Below are 22,537 nucleotides of genomic sequence, written 5' to 3'. Positions count from 1 at the left end.
GTATTTCAACACTGACCAGAAGTCTGATGTAAGTTCACAAGAGTCGGCTGGGGCAGATATGTGCAACGAACCTGAAGGCCACCTGCTAGCATTCACCTATCTGCAAAGGTCACATGTTATTCCTCGGGTCGAGGCCTGCATTGCCAGTGTAACATCTCATCCCAGCTTCCCCATACAGTCCCACTGACTACATTTAGAGTATATTATGTTATGCTAGCAGGTCTTGTTTAGTGGAGGTCTGCCATTTGCATGGCCTCTAGATTTAGATCCTGTTAGGGAGGGTGTTGGAAAGGATCGAGGGGAAGAGCAATGATGTTGGTAAAATGGCGGTGCGAGTCAGTCCAGAGAAACTGTTGCCCTTCTCCATCTGACCTTGATGCTTTGGCGTCCCTCCACACTTCTTCGGATCTTGCTCTATTTCATACTAAGACTTAACTTTCAATCGCTCATTTCCAGTCTTGCTCCATCCTCCTTGTCCTTTTCTGCTTCTTATTTCTTTTTTGTCTCTGCGCCTTCCTAAACTTTTGCTTTATTTTACTCTATTTGCTTCAGACGTTGTCTCTTATTTTTCCTCTAAGATCAGTGATCTCCATCCTTATTTTCCCTTAGTCCATCCTTCTTCCTCCTCTTGCTCCTCTTTAGTCTCATCATTCTCTGCTTATTTCCAATCTCTAAATACTCACTCTTTCTCTCTTACAGGGAAGATCAGAAGGATAGCTGTGGGGCAAGGAGTTTGTCTTGGCAGCAAGACAACCCAAAGCCACACATGATCAAATCCCGCTCTGCATGCTCTATAAAAGATTAATTGCTGCAACCGGCTAATCCCACTGCTGCTCTGGAGGGCCATTTTCCTTTGCTCCTTATTCCCCCACCATATATCTCCTTTTATCTTCATTTGACTTTTCTTTTCAACTCCTCTCTATCTACTGGTATTTTCCCATCACTCTCTAATCACACTTTAACCCCACCCATAACCCCACCTGACAACATTCCTAAAAACAAGCCCTGGTGCACTAATATACAAAATGCCCTGGCGGGTAAAATCAGCCTGCTCCAATCTAAAATTGCTAACAAAAAAGCTTCCTTGCTCCTGCCTACAGAACCCATATTGCAACCTCAGCTCCTCCCAAACCAATCTAACACCCCTCACCCATTTAGCTTCAGAAAAATATCCATATTGGAGACAGAAAAAATCATACTATCTCTAAAACCCTCCAACTGTAAAGGTGACAACTGTCCGGCCCAAATTATAAAAGATGCAGCTCGAGACCTAGCACCCTTCATTTCGAAACTCATTAATGCATCCTTTAAGTCTAATCTAGTACCTAACAACCTCAAACAATCCTGGGTGCTTCCCTTGCTAAAAAAACAAACACTTGACCCTGCTATACCAACTAACTACAGACCCATCACTACTGTCCCTTTCTTACTTAAAATTATAGACAGAGTAGCATACCTGCAAATCCAGGACTACTTAGAAACTAACAATTTACTAGGATCACAGCAATCTGGCTTCCGTCCCCTTCATGGCACTGAAACAGCCTTGATTGACCTCAAGACCCAAATTGACGAGTTGAAGGACAATGGTAAAACAGCGATGCTACTCCTCCTTGACCTATCTGCGGCCTTCGACTTGGTAGATCATGCAGTCTTATGCAATCACCTAAGCTCAGCCGCTCATTTCTCAAGTGATGCCATAACCTGGGTACAATCCTTCCTTGCAAACCGGACAATGAGAGTCTTCTCCCCCTCAGCAGCCGCTGATCCCATACAAGTTTCATGCGGTGTCCCCCAAGGATCATGTGTTTCTCCGACGATGTATAACATCTTTACTAAGCCCCTGTTTGATAAGCTGGACAGACTGGGTGTTGTCTACACTAATTACGCAGATGACACTCAGATTCTAATCCCCCTTTCGGGTAACTTCTTGGAAGACACGGACTTAGTAAATAAGATATATCTCCTCATTCAGGCTTGGATGGCATCCCATGGCCTCTGCCTGAACGACGACAAGACCGAGCTACTGATCATTGGCTCAGCGTTGGCTATCAAAAAACTTGACCCTAATTATGCCTCATTTAACATCGACAATAACGTCATCAAAGTGATGCCTGCAGTCAAAACCCTCGGGGTTTATCTTGACTCAACGCTCACCTTCAAAAAACAAACGAACTCTCTAGCATCCTCCACGGCATATACTTGCAAATTGATCCGAGCATGTAGACCTTTTCTAACTGAGACTAGCTGCATCACATTAGCCAATGCTCTCATCATATCCAAGCTGGATTACTGCAATGCCCTCTATGCAGGCTCTAACAAGTATATCCTTGACAAACTACAAACTCTCCAAAATAACGCTATCAGAGTAGCTTTAAATATTCCTAACAGAGCCCACATCTCCACCTTTAGGAAAAATATCCATTGGCTAAAAATCAAAGACAGGATCACCCTCAAAATACTCTCCCTCACCTCCAAATGTCTTAACAACATTGCCCCCCCTTATCTGGCCAATAGAATCCACAGGAGAACCTCAAACCGTCCCACTAGACTGACCAACGCCTTCACCTTAGTGATGCCTAGATACAAAAAGAGTACAGCCGGCGGCTCTAGTTTCCCAATCATAGCTGCGCAAACTTGGAACAAACTCCCTTTGGATCTTAGAATGGACCAACCTTACTCTAGTTTCAGGCGAAAAGTCCTCACTTGGATCCATGCCAATGACACTTAGCTTGACCTTCCCCTCCCACATAGACACTAGACGTCTGCAACCAGCTGAATGACATCCGATCAACTAGACTGAACCGTAGTTCCGCATTTTTTCTTCCTTTCCTTCTGCTTTCCTTCTATACTTACCTTTGATCTATCGTGAACTGTATAAACTGCACTTTTCTTGATTTAACTGCGAACTGCATAAATTGTATTTCTCCTGTAACTAAGTTCTTAAGTAATCTTGTACTGTTTGCGCCCAGCTACCCCTTCGGGTTTGGTTCTGCGCTATACCAAATAAACAAACAAACAAACAAACAAACACTACTCTCCTTCCTATTCTTATAAAGCCTTCTCTCGGTTCCTCTCTTTCTGCTATTGTCCCATCTCTCTTCCATTCCCATTAAAACGTTTGGAACGAGGTGTCTGTTCTCAGCCATCTTTGTATCTAGACTTAACGTTTTCTTATTCTGCATTCTCTATAATCTGCGTTCTGACTTGATTATTCCAAAGAAACTGCTCTTTCGCATATCACTAACTTTCATAGCACTTCTTGTCTTGCAAAGCAATCTTCTCTCCTAATTCCTCTTGGTCTACCAGCTGCTTCTGACACTGTGGATCACTCTGTTCTTTGTTCTTCTCTCTCTTCTCTGGCACTGAAAAACTATGAGTTGAGTATGCCTGACTTTCAGTGCGCTGTAATCCTAGAAAGCAGGTGTAAGGCGTGCAGAAGTGGTGCAGCACAGCTAGTACACCGAGGCTCTACTCCCTAGTACTATTTGGTCGTGCTCGCCATAATAAATAAATAAATGTAAGTAAGTATTTTGCTCTTATGGCAAAGTTCTTGTTTTAATCGAGTACACTGTTTAAGGAAAATTCAGCCAACATGTGTTTTCGACACAGGGTCTTTTTCAAGGTTGATAATTGAACAATGTTAATATGATATCAGTTGTACCAGTGTATGTTAAAAAAATCATGGTTGGGGACATGAAAAAGGTAACGGACAAAAACATAGGAAAGACGAATATTAACAACTGAAATTCAAGGGAAATTAACTGCTTGTCATAATTAACACAGTGTATTGATTTATCCCACCTTGTCTAATGCAAGGCAGCAATTAGCAATCAAATATTTGCTGTAATGTGGATTAGGTGAAGCACCCAAAATCCCTGCATATTAGTTCACGAAAATAAGGGTTGGACAGTTTGGTTAATGATGCACCCATGCATTGTGCCAAAGAATGCACTGGTGATAAGCAGTATGGATGATAATAGCATGTCTTAAAATTAAATTATTGTCAAGGTGATACCCAATGAGGTGCTCTCCTTTAGGTACCTCGTGAGATATCGTACTATGAACTCACCATTTGTAGCAAATTTGACTTTCCTGTAAATCCAATAAGACACATACATTTCTGTCAGCCATCTAAGATCTGCGCTGTATCAACCCTAAAACGGATAAGGTACTCTTAAATGCACTTACCCATTGTGCTTTGGGTAATGCTTGACTGAAGCTCAGTATTGGCTTTAGCTGGTGTACTATATTCTTCTTTAGTAGCTATGAGAATTTCCAAAAGAACATGATTAGGGATTCTGGTTAGGACTTGATGTGATTTCTAGGATTATATTGCTATTGACTTACTTCTAAAAGCTTAAATGTTCATTAAATGTTGCAATGATCATATGCGCAATCACTTCTTTATTCCTGGTATATAATCCTGCAAGAGGCAGGAACATGACATCATTAAAATGGTTATAACCAATTCCTTTAATCACCCAACGTGTCCATTGGTTTGGTCCCTGTTCTACTGAATCTTATTTCATTAAAGATAATTATGGCATTCTTGATTCGGTACATCTTATTGATAGCTATCATAACCAATGGGAGAGATCCTCAGATTGGTTACATGCAATGCTGCTTGTTATCATGTATCTAATTCCAATTACTGCATAGAATTGAAGTTCTTCCCCATTATGGATGGGGTGTCCTGTCTGGAATCATCCCCGGCAACCCGTGTGTGTGCTGCTCATGGGCGCCAGTTTGTTTCTTTATTTATACTTGAGATATGCGTGTGACGTCATATGCACGTTGCGTGTGATGTCACAACCACTTGTGTCAATGTTGACATCAGCAATCTTTTTTCCAGGAAGCGACACCGACAACGTGTTGCTAACTAATGCATCTCACTGTTTTTATAAGAGTCAGGGATTGGCTCACTAGGCATATTAATCCAAATAGTAATTACTGAATATCTGGGTAGTGTTAACCACTGTTGTTAACTAAACACGCAAATTTGTTCCTGTAAAGATGGCTATGTTGCCATATTGTGCGTGCCGCTCAGAAATTCATCGCTGCAAAATCACAAGAAGTTTGGTCATTGATATAGCCGAACAGCTTTCTTATGTTAGTGTCAGTGACTTGACAGACCGATCATAGTCATAAAAGTATAAATGATTGTCTTGGTAGTGTTGACCCCTGTTTGTAGTTAAGCACAACTTCTTGTGCCTGTTAGGGTTTCAAAACTGTCATGAAATGGTTGCATTCAGTTTGTCACAGCTGTGATGTTGCAACAATTTCACTCATTCAAATGCATTGATGCCTCTTGTTCCTGCCATTGGGCGATATGAGAATTTAAGTTTTTTGTATTAGTTTTGCGATGGATTGATAATGATCATTACTATAGGGGTATGGCATTTGGGGCGCCTCATCCCTTCAACCTTGACATATTTTATTCCAAATACATTGCATTGGTATGATCAATGCAAAAATGGTATCAATGTTGACAAAACATCAAACTCTTATGCATGTTAAACGCAGAAAAAAATGCAAAAAGGAGGATATGTATTCCCTTCGGTAGTACTAATGTTACAATATCTGTGAGATTAATAACCTTGCATTCTCTGATGGTAGTTGGCCTTTTAGCAAAATAAATAGCACGATAACATTGGCATGATACAAAAACCGGGTTACAAAAAAACATGAATCTCATGTTCAATGTATAAACCTTCTTTGGTGCCCCTAAATTTGCAGATACATTTTGATTCCATTCACCTTAGGGTACATATCTGGTATTGCTCTGTCCAGTTTCTCTTCGTAGCTCCCACATCTCACATATCCTGTGTCAAGGGCAGGGAAGATCTCCTATATTCTAACTCTGAGTGTCACAGTTCCCCGAGGCTTGGTACTCATTTCCTTTCACCTTTCTTTCCATGCATCCACCTCTACTGCATATTAATCAGCCATTTGGCTTTTTCCGTCACTTTCATGCCAATGACACTTAGATCTTCTTTCAATTTTCCTCCTTCTCTGATACACTTCGTTATGTTCTCCGTCAGTTGTCAGTATTTTGATGTTTTCTCACTCTCTTCATATTAACCCCTCTAAAACCTAGATTCCCGTTTTCCTGCCCCTCCTCCTTGTGATTGTTCACTATCTTCATTCTCTTTTTCTCCCGATTATCTCTCTCTGTCTACTTGGTTGTTTGTCTATTGCTCAAATAAAACGGCATACTTTTTTTTAGGTCATTTATTTGCTCTTTTTTTTTTACAACGGGACGCAGAGGAGAACCCCCCACTCAAACCCCATCAATATTGCCTCATCCCAACCAACCATCTACGTTTTGGTGGTAGAATTTGGACAAAAACAAATGGGTAAAATGATTCAAGAGGTTTTTGGTCAAGCAATAGTCCCAATACTGTCTACTTCTCCCAATAACGTATATGCCATATTTGGTTCTTCCCTTTCCTTTTCTCACCATATTTCTACACTTGCTCGGTCCGGTCGCTATCTGCTCTATAATATTCACAGAATTCAACCATTACTTACTTTCTCTGTCGCTAAAACTCTTGCTCTTGCTCTGGTATTTACCAGTATCTTTTACTGTCCTGTTCTTCCTGTTAGGTTAATACTGCTGCCTGCATGCTTTGAGCGCTTCCATTCTGCTCTTCAATTACTCTGCCCCCAGCGACTCTTCATTGTCACCTATTACCCCCCACGCGCTCCCCTGTCTTCAGTTTTGGTTTCTATGCATTGTCTTCAATTGCATCCATGGACTTGCCCCATCCCATCTTTCTTCCTAGGTTTCGATCTATGTGGCCACTTACACACTTTGATCTTCTGCTTACTTTCTTCTGAGATTTTAATTTCTTCCCTGTGTACAATCCCATTTATGTTCTTGTGCCCTTTTTGTTCCTAAACTCTGAGATAATCTGCCTCTCTCTGTCCATTTTTTCCATTCCATTCTTCTGTTAAAACACATATTCTCACTAATGTGCATACCCACAATGCAGCTCTGAACTAGAGTTGAACTGGAGGTGAACTTCTGGGAATGACTACTAGGTTGAGCAGTGGAATGTGCAGTTTAGCTGAAAGGTCCTATTCTAGTATTAAATTTGAGCTAGGTTGTTTTCATGCTTTTTCCAACCCACCATGACATTGAAGGTTATACAGAAAAGAAAAACATTTCTTCATTTTATATCACATTGGTTGCCATTTTGATCCCAAAAGACCCAGAATCGGCTGCTTTTCTAAAGCAATGGACAATTCTGATTTTAGGCAGATAGCAATTCTATGGTTTACATTGAGGAAATGGCAAATACACAAGAGTTTTGTTTATGTCGTATAGAAAATAGAGTTGGTCAACGTTTTCCATTGAAAAAGCTCATTGTTCTGAGTGCCACCGTCTGAAGTCTGTGAATGGTCTGAAGTGTGTAAGTTAGAATCCTGGCCTTGTCTGCTCAGACTTATATCCTTCTGACGTTCATAACATTATCAACATATCATTTGACATTACTATTCCCGGGAACAGATGGGCTTATTATTGACCATTGGCATCCTGATAGGTGCACACAGCCAATCGGCTGCAAGAGAAACCGGGCTATATTCACCTATACAGGCTCACATTCACTCACACTCTCCCGCTGTCCACCCAAATCCCGCTGTGGCGCCTCTCCTTAACCCCTGCTCCCCTAGTGCCCTGACCTACTCGTAACAATATCCCCTCACTCACCTAACCATCAGCACCTGCACCAACAAGACACAGGTGCTTTAAGCATTTTAAAATGTTGCCAAAATAAAGCATCTTAAACGTAGGTATATAGGAAGCCATTCCCAAGTCCCCTTTCAGAGTTGAATATATCATTGAAACCAACGCTGACAACAGATTTGCTCTGACAGGGTAGGCTTACCATATCATTAAAGCCTGTAGCTCCCGAGTGTTGTCATCATGTGCTCTATTGTTAGGGTCACCAGATTTTAAAAGTAACAAAACGGAACTGGGCAACTAACATAAAAGTAGGACTAACTCTTGAAAGTGGCTGTCAAGGCTTTGCACTTCAGTAGCGTTTGGAGGAGAAGGGGGTTTAAGTGTTACTGTTCAAAGAAACACATATTATAATTAATTTATCACAAACTAACACTATCTTAAATTGTAAAATGCAGCATTTCTGCTGTGCAAGATTGTGCATTCCTGTCTGCCAGCTATAAAGACCCACTACTAAAAACCAGGACCACCGCAGTTTCCAATGGGAACATAATCTTGAAAAAGGAGGACAGAGCACCAAATACAGGGACAGTCCCGGCAAAACCAGGACGTCTGGTCAACCTATCGCTGATGTAACAGGCATTGGCGGGGCCAACCCAGCCGGTGACAGTGCTACTGCCTGCTTTAAAGGAGCCTAGCTTCACTTGCGCTACTAACTTAGGTGGCCATATTCAACACTTTCACCCTCCTTCCTAGCCTTTTCGTTTCCTTCCTATCTCTTTCCTTCCATGCTCTCTCCATCTCTGTGTCCTCTTTTTCTCACTTTTGATTCGTTTACATTACTCACACGTGCACACTCGCTTTCCCCTGTCTTCTTTGTCCATCAGCCCCGGACTGGCCTAGAGGGCGATAGGTCAATGCCCGAACCAAAAACACAAAATGCCAGCATGGGCCAGTTTTTGGGGTCAAAGTGGGCCCATTCGTTGGCCAATGTGGGCTAGTTTGATGTGTTACTCCACTATGCGGCTAGGAGTTTTGATCATTGGTGCTGAATACATATTCTTTAAATTGCACAGTTTTCAGCAGAGGCGTTGCTAGGGGGGGCTAAGGGGGCTATAGCCCCTGGTCCTTTGGCTGTAGCCCCGGATAGAATCTCAGGAGCTACAACCAAAATGCTAGCTAGCCCCCAGCCCCAACCATTCCGACATTAGCATAGCCCCAGGTTTTTTCCAGACCTAGCAACACCCCTGGTTTTCAGTGCATTTTATCAACAACCCCTCACCCCCCTTTCGGTTCTATTCAAACTGTCTGTCACAAAAGGAATTAACTGCTATTGGCAACTGTGGGCCACTTTTTCATTGGTGCCCGGGACAATGTTAGGCCCCAGAACTACCCTGCTCCCCATATCCCTTGACATCTCCCTTCATTTTCCTCCTTTTTATCTTCCTCTCTCTTTATCTCTTTCCCCTCTTTCATTTTGATCACATCTAATCACTCGCCCTCTTTCACCCTGAGCACACCATTCACTCCACAAACACCCCATTTCACGCTGACACGCACACTCCCTTCTCTTCTACTTTTTATAATGTTGACTCCAGAGGCTGAGTGGGTGGATTGGGTTGTCCCCCCTCCCCCATTTTGTGCCCTAATTCAAAGTCATTGTTTTAGTGTCTCAGTGTTGGTGCTTTTGGAAAGTGTGCTTTCGGTGTAGACTTTGTGGATGCTGTAGAACTGCTGTGGCGACATTTGGGAATGCAGAATACATTTGTGGCGAAAACAGATTTACAGATGTGAACCAGAGATGGGTAGATAGAAAGAGGCCAAGAAAGGTGGCCCGAGCGGTTCAAAAAAGGTGATCATATAGCTGTAGTAATTAATGATCTAGCATGGGGTGCAGGTTTTTGGGGAAATGAAGGTTTCCTATTTTTCCTTTCTTTTCTCTTCGCTTTTTAGGTCTTTTCTCTTTTTTCTCTTTTGGTTTATCGTTTCTAGGCCTGTCTTGTATTTCGTTGAAATGTTCTGTAAGTTCATTGTATTTTTATTGTGGTAAATATGTAAAATGTTGATTTTTTTATATTTTGTAAAGATCTACCTGATCCAAACAAATAATAAAAAAAAATAATAATAAAAAAAAGGTGTTAACGAGGCTGGGAACCACCGGGGCTACATAACAGCGGGGTGGCCAATTGAAGGAGGAACTGTTTATGCACTGGGTGTGGTTAGGGGTTAAAATGTACTAAAACATTGACAGGGCATGCGTCCTTGCATGTTAATCAAAGGAGCACGTGCTCTAGGATGCTAAACTTAAAGCGAACCTGCTTTGAAATAAAGCAGCCTTTTGCCAACACGACTGCATCGCGTCTGGAGGTCGTTCGCGGTGTCGTCCCAACGATTGCCCCAGGGTATTACAATGGCAATACTGCCTGACTCAGAGGGGAGTATGAGTGAATTGGTAGCGATTGAATGGTTAAAACCGCCTGGGCTGCAGGGTGTGAGATTGTCTGCTCACACTTGTCTTATCCCGCAGAATAAATTGGGCAGCTGTGTCTGTCACCGTATTCACAGCTTTCCCTGGCCTCATTAGCACCTTCGCTGTGTTCCCGGGGACCGCCAGAGCTTTTCCCAAATTAATCACACGTATTTGCGCTCCGCCGTGCCATATGCATTCCGCCGTAAACAAAAGCCGTCGCCTGGCTTTCCAGCTCTCTCGTCCCCGAATTTCCACTCCAGTTTAACAACCAAATATATCTCGTTGTCAGCTCTGCTACTTCGGAAAATGTGCTTTTTTTGGTTCATTTCATTCTTACCCAGAGAAGGGCGCATGGCGACAGCACGCTTCGCCAGCATATTCGCGTGCAAAAAAAGTTTGTTGCCATATTAGTCCAGTTTTAAATAAATCACTAAAGTTAGAACGTTGATACCTTTTATTCGAGTAACTCAAAATATGCTGCAAGGGAACAATGCATTATGTTATGTCCCTGCAACCTGGTATGTGCGGGGTGCAACGCGCGCTGAAAAGAGCCACAGCCACACAGGAAACGGGTCAAACCGAAACTGCTTCATTGCCGCGCGCACCGCGGCCACTTCAACTATGACCTCGTGGGCGCGTAGCGCGCAGGATGCTACATCTACCCCAAAATAACGTTGTCCTACCCCATCTCTTCAATCCATGGTCTGGGTCGCCGGAAGGTGCGGCAGGGCCTGCGGTTGGGTCTGGAAGGTGTCACCTCAGCAGTAAACCTCTCCTCATCATTGATCCGCTCCTCTGCCTCCCACTCATCTTCATCCCCTGTGTACCCCGACTACTCCCTGGTGCAGGTTTCCCCTTCACTCTGTTCCTCCTCTGTCTGGGGAAGGCCACCATGAGTTTTCTTAAAGAACGAGCTGTTTCTTGTCACCTGTCTGTCTTCTCTTTTTGCCGGGATCATGTATCCATTCAGGTGGACGATGTTGAGGGGTCAAGGGTCAAACAGTGGGGTGTCCTTGTGAGATTATGTCTGTCGTACGAGAACTTGGTCTCCCACTTTCAGATTTCTTTCTCGTGCTCGTCATTTGCGGTCAGCATACTTTAATCTTTTCTTTTGCCCTGCCATCCCTTTCCCGTGTTTCCTGCTCTTGTGAGTCTTCCCCTGTGGGCTGGGGTTCGTAGGGCACCCTGGAGCGTATAGGGCAGCCAAACATAAGTTCTGCCGGGCACATCCTGGTGGAGTATAGAGGCGTGTTCCGGTAGTCCTGAAGGAGATGGCATAGGGACTGTTCAATAGGCATGTGGGTGATGTTGGCAACCCTGATGGGCCTCTTGACATTTGCCATAAACCACTCCACTGATGCGTTTGCTTGGGGTGACCTTCCTGTGGTGGAATCCCATGCTGGTGGCGAAGTTCCCGAAGTCGTTGCTGGTAAATAGAGGGCCGTTGTTGGATTTTGCCACTTTCGCAAAACCCGTAGGTGGACAATATCCGGTCCAGAGGGAGGTCACGAACGTAGCAGCTGTAGATGGCAGTATCTCAATCTCCGGGACCTTGCATGTTAGTCGAGTGCGACCAGTATGTATTCACCTGACCGTAGCAGGCCGAAGAAGTCGATTGGGACCTCCTCCCCGATTCCTTCATGGAGCGGCGTCATGTGAAGCGGTTCTGGGAATGATGGTGGCTGCAAGCTGAGGCAGATGTCACAGGATCGAAGTGTGCTCTCAATACGTCTGTCCATGCAAGGGGCCCACACTTTCCACCAGTCCAGAGCATTCCCTTTGTTGACACTATGCTCTGTGGCTTTCGTGCGCAATGTCAATTGCTCTCTGATGTAAGGAGGACAATAGTACTATGCAATCCCCTTTGAGTATTAGGGAGGAGGGCGATGGAGAGAGTTCATCTTTGATCGAGCTAGTGTTTTGAAGAGTTGTGCATTTATTGTATGATTGTCCACTATCGAAGCTTCCACCAATTTCCACCGGCCATTTCAAATGCAGGTAGTCGCGAGTGTCAGTGTTCAGTCATCCTTGGTGCACTTCACTAGTTCTGCTAAGGGGATGGATTTTGGTATGGCGTGATGGATGACATAGTTGACAAATCCACTGCCATGGTTCTTTCATGTTTGTGGTCCGGGCAGTGGGTGGTGGCACAGGAAGTATGCAGGGCTTTAAGTGGGGTAAGAAATCGAGGAGGGCCCTCATTTGGGGGCGTGGCTTGTGGGAGGGGCGTGGCCTAGAAGGTACGCAAATCGTAAGGTATGCACACAAATATATATACATGTTATATATTTGTATGCGTACCTTACTATGGTTTGTGTACTATGCAAGCCATCTTTTCTAAACATAGAAATATGTAACATATTACATTCAAGTGCACTAGACAAATTTGTTTTTGCCTTTCAAAAAAGGTAAGCAACACTGTAAAAATGACCTGAGAGAGGAGAATTTCCAATAACTATGCTGGCAAAATATAAAAGGTGCCCACCTTTTAAACCCAACAATTTATAATGAAGTATTCTAAGGAAATCAAAATCCAAACAGGAGATGTGTGCTTTGATGATACTTATATGTGGTCTTGTGGGTAAGCGTCTGCAGTGGAAACATGACAATTTAGGGTGAAATTCTAGTAGATGAACACTTGATCAATCACAATTTTTTAATGCTGGCATCAAAAACACCCAACAGTGGTTGCATTTGCCCCCTGAAAAAAGTGGGTAGATGCTGTCCACCCACATCTATCCTCAACCCTGAAAATCTGTACCGGGCCAGAACACGAGAAAATAACCCTTCCAGTCCAGTACTTCACCCTCTGTTGCCACATCCGGAGCGTATAGTCATGACCCACTTGCCCTCTCATCCTTACCCTTCTCACCCCCATGTTTGGCTTTCAACAATACTCTCTTTTATAAAGAAAACTTTAAAAGTACACAAACCAAAGTAAAGTACTACTCACACAATTGTATAAACCTTTATAGAAATGTGCTAGGCAAAAAAAGTAAAATTTTGCCATTATCCCCCCTTCACCTTGATTGGAAGACTAAAAACACCAGCATGCAATTCAGCAGAAGGCAAAAAAGTGTCCTGTGGATTTTTAAAATGTACTTTCAAAACATAAACACTCATAACTCTTACTTTGCTGCCCCTGGGCAGGGTGCGTCCGGACATGGCCAGGGCTCGGTAGGCACATGTCCCCTGCTCTCCAGCTTCCCTGCAGGCAGCTGACCTCTGAGTCATGGATCTGTGAAGAACCGAGCCCCGTGAGCTGCTGGGGACAGAGGGTCATGAGGGACGGAGGCAGACGGTGAGCTCCTGGGGGTGGGGTTGTACAATGAAGGCTGCCTGCTGGGAGGGTCAACGGTGCAGGCACTCCAAACAAATCTCTTTCTACCCAGGTAGTACGCTGAGAATGTGCTTTCTCCTGTGCCCCCTTCCCGGGTTTGACAACCCCCCGCCTCCCTCGGGGAAAAATCCTGTACCCGCATTTGCCACCCCATCACGGACAGTCAGTGACTTGGATGGAGGGTGAGCCTTCTCCTGCACATGTCTAGATTCCCACCTGATTTCCCCCACCCACGTAGGTAAGGCATGGGTGTGCTACCATGTACAGGACTCCTACATCCCTTTCCTGGGGTGACAACTACAGGAGGTGAGCACATCATCCCTGTCATTCTGCATAGGGACCGACAGTCCAGAAGCGGGGTAAGGATTGGAGAGGACGACAGGCAGAGTTTTCCGGTACAGATGGGGAGTGGTGTAGCATTCGCTAGAGGTTCTGGAGGACAAGTGGGGGCAGCCTTTATGAGGCCCCTTCACTCCATGGGTGCAGAAGGGGTGTTGAGAGGGGCAGGGATATGCACCTGTGCCCAGTGCTGATACCGGTCCCCGGGGCAGCCATGCACTGTGTGGAGGGCTGCTACGAGAAGTGGGTGGACTATGGGGGTGTTCAGGGGCCCTAGTACTGTGGGAGGGCTGTTGCCGCTTTGAGAAGAGCTATGCATAGAAACTAGGAAACAGCAAGGAATCAGCTGAGAGAGTATGAGAGCCAACCCTGATCGTTGCCGGGAAGCATAGTCCATCACTCACACACAGTTGGCTAGCAATGCAGGTCAGGGAGAGCTGCATGCAGACTACGAGCCCCAGCAAGCCTCCCGGGCCAGTGGCTCAGACATACTCAAACACAGGGGAGGAGAGGACGGGGCATCGTGGGTGATGCTGCATGGGCACATGGGGAAGAAAACTCTGAGAAGCACAATGTCAGATGAGCTGGTTGCTAACCAACCCATAACCCTCGAGACCACAGTGGTGCTTGCGCAGGGCTGCACCTTCCACCAGGTATGCTTGTGCTTTTAAAAAGAAGTACAGGGGTCACAACGGCCATTCCAGGGGTCGCATTTGTGACCCCTACCAATCCCCAAATGATGTCCCTGAAAAGAGGTGAAGAGATTTACCAAGGCACAAAAGTTTTTGCATGACAGACGTGCCGATAAAAACAAAGGGTGTGGCGGCTCCCGCACACAGAATGGGTCTGACACAGTTCCTATTGTTTCAGAAATGTAGAGGACTGGCACAGTATATACCTGAGCCGCAGACAGATACAAATAATCTAATCAACAAATTACCATCGCTTACAGCAGGTGCAGGGAAGTGGATTTATGAGTTAGAACAAGAGACTGCGGGCATGACATTAGCTGTGGTAGACATGAAAAAAAATTTCATTGCTGTATTGGGCAAACATTCAAACAACATTTGGAAATGGGCAGGGCATCCTGGGATGACATCCCAAAATACAAGTCATGACGGGACACCTTTTAGCAATTGTTGAGCAGACATTTGGAGTGCACCTAGATTACAATTTCCAGACACATCAGACATGAGCGCGATAATGAGACGAAAGATGGGACCAGATGAAAACCATGCTGCCTACATACAAGAAATTCAGGAGAAATGGCATTTAGGAACGAGGGAAGCTTGGGACAAAAATATAACAATTTTCTATCACAGTTTATGCCAGGGTCTCTGTGAAGAGGTACAGAGATGGGAAGAGACGCTTGTCTCTGTGGTACCAACCTTGACTTTGGTTCATCACAGCGGTGTGTCAAGGGGAGAGTTGATAAGAAACTGACCTTTATTGTATGAAAAGTAGTAAACAGCTAAATTGAACTGTCAAAGTATAAGGAGCTATTGATGCCAGAAGGGAGAAAACCAGCAACAGAGGAGTGCAGCACCATGTGGGTGCTCCCTCTGGAAACTCTGGCCGATTTCCCGATTGTTGAAACTACCATCACCAGAAGGCCTTGGGAAAAGGTAAAGAGATGGTCAAAGTGATCATACAGGAGTCTTATAAAATCCTCAAAGTCTTTGACCGACAGATGATTGTGAAACTAAGGGAAGTGAATCCTGCATTGTAAGAAGTGAATGATAAAAGTACGATTGACAAGATTGGCAAGAGTGAACCCGAAGGAGGGATGCCAATAAACAAGATTGGCAAGTGTGAGCTGAAAGAGGGATGCCGGGAAAAGGGGATGAGATCTAAAGTCCTGAAGTATGGTGTGTTGACAGGAGTGAACCCAATCGAGGGATGTCTACAGTGAACTGTTTTAGCAAAAGGTGGCAAGGGTGAACCTGATAGAGGGACGCTGACAAAAAGGGGCAAAGACTGAGGTCCCTATGAACAGTGTGTTGACAGGAGTGAACCCAACCAAGGGGTGTCCACAGTGAACTATTTAGTCAAATTTGGCAAGAGTGAACCCGGCACAGGGATGCCGACAAAAAGGGGTAAAGCCTGAAAACCTTTTTAAAAAGACATTAAGATTCGTGAATGCAAGAAAAGCCATAGTGAACCCGAAGGAGGGAGGCTGATGTCCGAGAGGGGTCCGAGCCTCAAAGCAGGAGATCCAGGGGTGGAAAGTCATCACCCCAAAGTCCATTGAGAAAGCAACTTTGTGTTTGTTTGTTTTGTTGAATACATCAGGCTCTCCAAGGGAAGGCACTTTTGTTGAAAAGAGACTTAACCTTTGAAGAACCTGATAGCTGGTACGGAACTGCCGGCTTCTGCTGGGAAAGCTCAAGTGTGTGCTGTGCTCAGGAGATCCACCTTGTTCTGTCCTCTTAATATGGGGAAGGATGACCCCTGGCAAACACATCCTGACTTATTATTTGTGAACACTTCTTTCTTTATTGAAAACCCTATCCCACACTCTTTCTGTAATTAGTTGTAAGGATTTGGCAATATTTTCTTTTTTAGTATAGGCCTTTAACTTTGACAAAATGCCACAAGGACTTCCTTAATTTTAATTTGATGGTCGAAGCTCGCTCCCATCTTAGAATTAGGTTTAGGTTAGATGTTTTTGTACCCTGCATTTACAGTTTAATAAACACCCTTGAACTGTGATCACTTGTGTCTGTCTTTACTGTTGCCACCATGAGTTCCTTACAGAGGCCATTACCCATGTGAACAAGCATTGGTTGCAGTAGCCTTTGAAATTGAGAAGTCAGCAGATATTACCATGGGCTGTTCAGTGATATTATATGTAGAACATGCACTTTTTGCCACCCTTGAAAAACCAAAAAGCACACTGACTACACAGAGAGCATCAGGTTGCGAGGTTATAATCTTAAATCCATCAATCAAAGTTGTTAGATGTCACATAGTGAACCCAGCGTGGTTCATAGCAGAATCAGTGACAGAGGGAGAGCATGTACATGATTGAGCTACCTATACTGATTTTTATGATGACGTGCCCCAAGTTAAGGAAAATGCTTAGGGGGGGATAATTCTCTTTGTTGATGGTTATCAGCCATCGACCAGAGCAGTGGATTGCAACATAGAGGGACAGCAGTAGTGAAGGCAATAGACAACAGAAAGTTCAAAGTTGGGAAAAGTGCAGGATTGCCAGCACATTTTTCAGTGCAAGCAGTAGAGTTGGTAGCTATGATTTTAGCTTCGATGAGCATGCACATGAGGTGGTAACAGTGTTCTCTGACTCCGCCTGTGTGATGACCACAATACATTTAGGGTTTTCACTTTGGAAAAGGAGGGGCTTCCAGCACACAGATGGCCCACCCATACAGCATGCACCATTGGCAGAGAGACTATAGGAAGCTCTCGAACATCCATCAGCAATAGCCTTGGTCAATTGCGCAGCACATATGAGAGGTACAGACATGATTTCTTGTGACAATGAACCCGCAGACACAGAATCCAAAAGGGCAGCATATTTCCCCAAGATACTAGACATTACAATTGCCCCTACCAAATAAACACATGCACATAACATGGTGATGACAGAAGGGTTTAACACACTGCCTATAACACAGATTGTGGAGTTGCAGGAGCATGCCTCACAAGAAGAGCAGGAGTTGTGGAGAAAGGGGGGCTGCTCTTTATCATCCTCTAAATTAGTTTTAGGCTAGGGTAGCACAGAGAACCCCTTTATGCCTGTCGAGCTGCTCCCAGTAGCACTGGAGCAGTTCCAGTATTGAGCATACACTACCAAAGAATGCCTTGCAGTGTTAATTTCGGTTGACAGGTTCATTCCTAATCTGAATGAGCATGTGACTAATTTTATTATAAATTGCATGACCTGTGTTAGAAATGTACTGCTGGCCACACCTTGAGTACAGTGAGAGGAGCAATACCCAGGCCTACTGGACCATTTCAGCATTTCATATTGCAATGGCTACGAATATATGATCGTAGTTGTGTGCACTTTTCCCATTGGATCAAAGCAGGTCCATGCCCAAATCCAGATGCCATCCCAGCTGCAAAATTCCTTGTACAAGAGGTGTTCGATAGATGGGGAGTATGCAAAGTGCTACGTTCTGACAATGGACCCCATTTTGTAAACGAAGTGTTCGAACACATAACATCCCTATTGGGAAATCTCATGCGCCTATCACTCACAAGCAAACAGAGTTTGCAAGCAACTTAACAGCATCTTGAAGGAACGCATTGCAAAAATAAAAGATACCTTGCACAAGAATTGGCTGCATTGCCTTGCTCTGGCTCTTTTTGCCTTGCACAACCAGCCAGGCTCTGACCACCACCTGACACCTCATGAGCTAGTGACAGCATGGAGAATGTGAGCCCCAATTGCTCCTCTTACACGGACTGGAACTAATGCTGAGAATTCCGCTACAATACTTGGTGAAGACTATTTGATGGCTAGGGCCTCATTACGAGTATGGCGCTCTGGATTCAAGTGTTCCCGGGAGCAACTTACCAGCACCCTTTCTAGATCGCCATAATCTGACAATGCCGGTAGGGGCCACGGATCCCCAGCAGGTCTGACCTGCCAGGAATTCTGGTCCCTACCAGCATTGTCTTCACTGAAGCACCGGCACTGTTAACAACAGTGCCAGTACTTCAGTGTGCCTATTCCCATGGAGTCCAATGGGACTCCACAGGAATGGGGACTTACTGTTTCCACCGCCTGACATCGCGGTCCATCACCACTTGTAATATACAGGTGGCACCTGCATATCAGGTGGCGGAAATGGTGTTACAAGGTCAGGCAGCAACTCACCTGTTGTCAGCTAAAATGCCAAATAATATATTGTTATAGACAAGTTGTTTCAGCCCCTACAGTTGTACCCAAGGGGATGAAGTTCTTTGTAGGAATTTTGTGAGACATTGGCTTAAGCCTAGGTTTGAAGGACCCTATGTAATAGAAGCAGCAACCTTTCCACCATAAAGTTAGAGGGACAGCGACCGTGGTTCGATTTGAGTGATGTCAAGAAATACTGTTGTGACGCCCCCACGTCCCTGTCCAACGATACAGGGGTTGAAGGTGAAGAAGTCTGAAGGCCCCAGATGTGAGCGATGACCAGAGCCAATCAGCAACAGGAGCAGCATCAGAAAGAATAAAGACAACAAACAGTTTTTTTATTCTAAGAACATTGATAGACATTCTCCAAAGACAATTTTTAAACACAGAGCATGGCCTTTCCCATTCCAAGAAGAATATCACATGTTCCCCATAGCTGTCCTATTTATTCTGGTCTTTTCATTTTTTCTGAACACTTAGCCCTTTTTAGGAGCTTGGAACATTTGTGTAATGGCTTTGTTCAACTTATAAATATATATTGCCCTAGAAAGAAATGTCCTCTCACTTTCAACTTGATTCTTCTTGTGAATGCTTATCCTTTTAAGAAACGAAAAGAGCCATTTTCTCTGGCAGAATAATGCATTTATTGAATGATATTAGATTTTCTCTCTTATTGCCTAGACAAGCTTGCACATACATATATCTGCAAAAGGCAGATACACTGGCTATTTTGATCATAGCAAAATGTTTCCAATTTTGATGTCTTTATTTCATTATTTGCATTATTTGTAGTAAAGGAGCTTGTCACTAAAATTATGGCACGGCCAATAACCGGTGAGAATAATACAGGTATAGCCACTGAAAGAATGGAAAGTATAATTACACCTGAAGCATTCCCTAAAGCATTCTCTGAATCAAGTACACATATTACAAGGATAATAAGAGGTGTGCCACAGGACCAAAAACACTTGAGCAAGTATTTTGATAGTTCCCTCCACGATACCAACAATGTGTGGTACAAGCACATGAGCAAAGTGGGGATGGAGAAGTCTGATGGGAGCTGTTTTGTGTGTTCCCTCATCCCGTATTCCATGAGTTCCTCTAGAATGTTTATAGCCATAGAAGTACCTGAAAACCCAGCGCATTGCTTGACACATCTTGAAACACTTGTGTATAGGCACGTTATAAATGCCATATCATATCATACCATATCATATCATATCATATCACATCACATCATATCTTGTCCTATGAATGACACAAGGACAATTCCAGGGTAAAATAGCAACTATAAAGTGGGTAACAATAGCAGACTCTCCAAGTTCGGATAGATTTATAATACAAATTCCCTGGATGAATAATGCTAAGACACAACACAAGGTGAGGCGGTAGATACGGTTGGGCTCAAATAGGGGTAAGGTCAGGATAGAAGACCATGAATTGCTGCAGTGCCTCGACGCACAGGGGAAAGATGTCCCTGGTTGCTGGAATAGAGGCCGGCTATAAATAAAAGGAAGTGTATTTACCACTAAAGGGTGGGTCGACAGAGTCATAGGATGCAAGGCATTAGCACTCCTAGCACAGCCTGAGGAGGTCATGCAGAATGCAAAGTGTGCCGCGAAGAATGGCCTAAATACACAAACTGCACACCTGGGTAGAGGATGAGGGGACCAATACCCATAATACCGAACAAAAATGCAACTTTGTGCTTCAGAAATAATGGCACAGTGAAAGTTGGAATAAACACAGGTGGCGGACGCGTTTTTAACATGCCAGGCATGAGAGTAGGCACAGCTATACTAATGGACCACAATTGGGCTTGTGGTCCAAAGGCCTGCATGCAACTTCCTTCGAATTGGGGAGGTATCTGCTGCCTAGTGATAATAAGTGCACCAAGACTAGTGGTGCTGCAGAGTGAGTGTGATGATTTACCCCAGATGAGTAAAAACCTCCCACATAAAAGGTTTAAAACGCCCCAAAAGGGAACATTATTTGTCAGCAAAATCAGTAGAAACCTATGATGACATACCAGACCAGCATGAACTGTTCGGCAAAACAGCAAGGATCTTTACGTCCTTCCTCGCTCCTGGTGCGCAAACATCAGCGAATGCCAAGTGGTTACAGATAACCAGATGGGAGGTATTGCAACCAATAAATACAAGTATAAAAGGGTTTAATGCGATGAAAGAAGAGTTGAGAGTGGTGAGATTAATGGCCCTTCAAAACTGGTATGTCCTTGATCTAATAATGACTATGGAGGGAGGTGTTTGCGCTAAGATTGGCCCATCTTGATGTACATACAGACCAGAAAACGATGAGGAAATGGGACCCTTACAGAGGGTATCACCACCTTACAGGAACTGCACACTAAAATGGTGTTACAGATTGAAGAGGACTGGTTTGATTGCCTGTTTTCATGGGTACCCACCTAGTTGGCAGATGCATTCTACATATTATTGGCCATACTGGTACTGGTCCTGACAGCTGGGTCCAAAAAATAGCACTGAACCAATGTAAAAGGGCAAGCAAGAAGGCACTGAAGATGACCATGATAATAAATGTGGATGCCCAAGTACATGAGTGGCTGGATATCTGTACCCTATAGACCATCTTATTGGACCTCCAGGAACATTGTCTGAACAATTGCACCAAACATTGGGTGGATTGTGAAGCTGATGGGGATTGCTGCTTCATGACTTGTGGTCCTGAAGAACATGTAGCACAAGGAGGCTGCTTGAGGGGGGGTGAGCAAAATATGGATACCCAAAGATGATTACAATGGAATAGGCAGAAATATGGGCATGGTCGAAAATTCGACCAAAGGAAGAAATGTGATGACAGATGAATACATCATTATTGGATTATGCCCCAGCCCGCTCCATTACCATGTGGGCGAGAGATGGTACGAACTGAGATAGACTTACCAACCTACGAACTTAGAGGTGGTTAATAATATGAGTTAAACTGAGCTCCATGAAACAATATGCTTAACAAAGGTGAATGTACATGCAGTCTGCCATAAAGAGGAGTGACAAAAGCAAGGATTAAAAATAGTTGTAGAAAGCACAAATAGCGTGTGATATAAATAGTGCAGCACAGTAGAATGGGACAGGAGGTTCCTTCATACCAAGAAAGGGACTCAAAACACTGATAGGAAAGTTGAATTCTAGGTAGATAAGATGCTGAATACACAGGTAGGGAGACGATTGTATGGCAGATATATTAGACAAATAGACGTGGCTATAGGTCGCCAATATGGAAACATAAAGACAGTAGTGCAGCCATTTTCCTAAAGCAGAAGCCGCAGCAAATCTCAAAATTAGCAAGGCCTCAGAACTCAAGATGCTGACTTTACAAGAAACACATGTTTTGTAGAGTCCAAGCAGTAGCTCATGGCCAGAGCCACGGTCAGGAACAATGAAGGGAGTAATAAATAAAGGGAACGTAGGCACAAGATAATGGTTCCTAGGACGAGAAGCGGAAGACTCCCAAGTTAATCAATTTTAATACGCGTACAAACAACCATTGATGTGCGGGTGAATGAGATCAGTAAGCCAAGAGATTTTACAGAAAGTAATGGCCTAGCACCATAAGCAGCCACAAAGAACACACCATACATGTTAGAATTAGCTAAAACCTTAATAAATGGAAAGAAAGCTACTCTCAACCACGGTTCCCTAACACGTGATCCCGATATGGAAAACACTGGCTATTAATTATGAGCCAAACACAGATAAGACATGTGCAGAACTGAGAACTCCCTCGGCACATACACAGAAACCAGACAGCACACAAGGTCAAGTACAAAGGATAGGGAAGGCTTCATTGCCTCGT

This window comes from Ambystoma mexicanum, chromosome 9, assembly GCF_040938575.1.
Source record: "Ambystoma mexicanum isolate Mex_15411 chromosome 9, UKY_AmexF1_1, whole genome shotgun sequence".
Taxonomy (NCBI): domain Eukaryota; kingdom Metazoa; phylum Chordata; class Amphibia; order Caudata; family Ambystomatidae; genus Ambystoma; species Ambystoma mexicanum.
The sequence above is the reverse complement of the archived record's forward strand: the minus strand, read 5'-3'. Positions refer to the sequence as shown.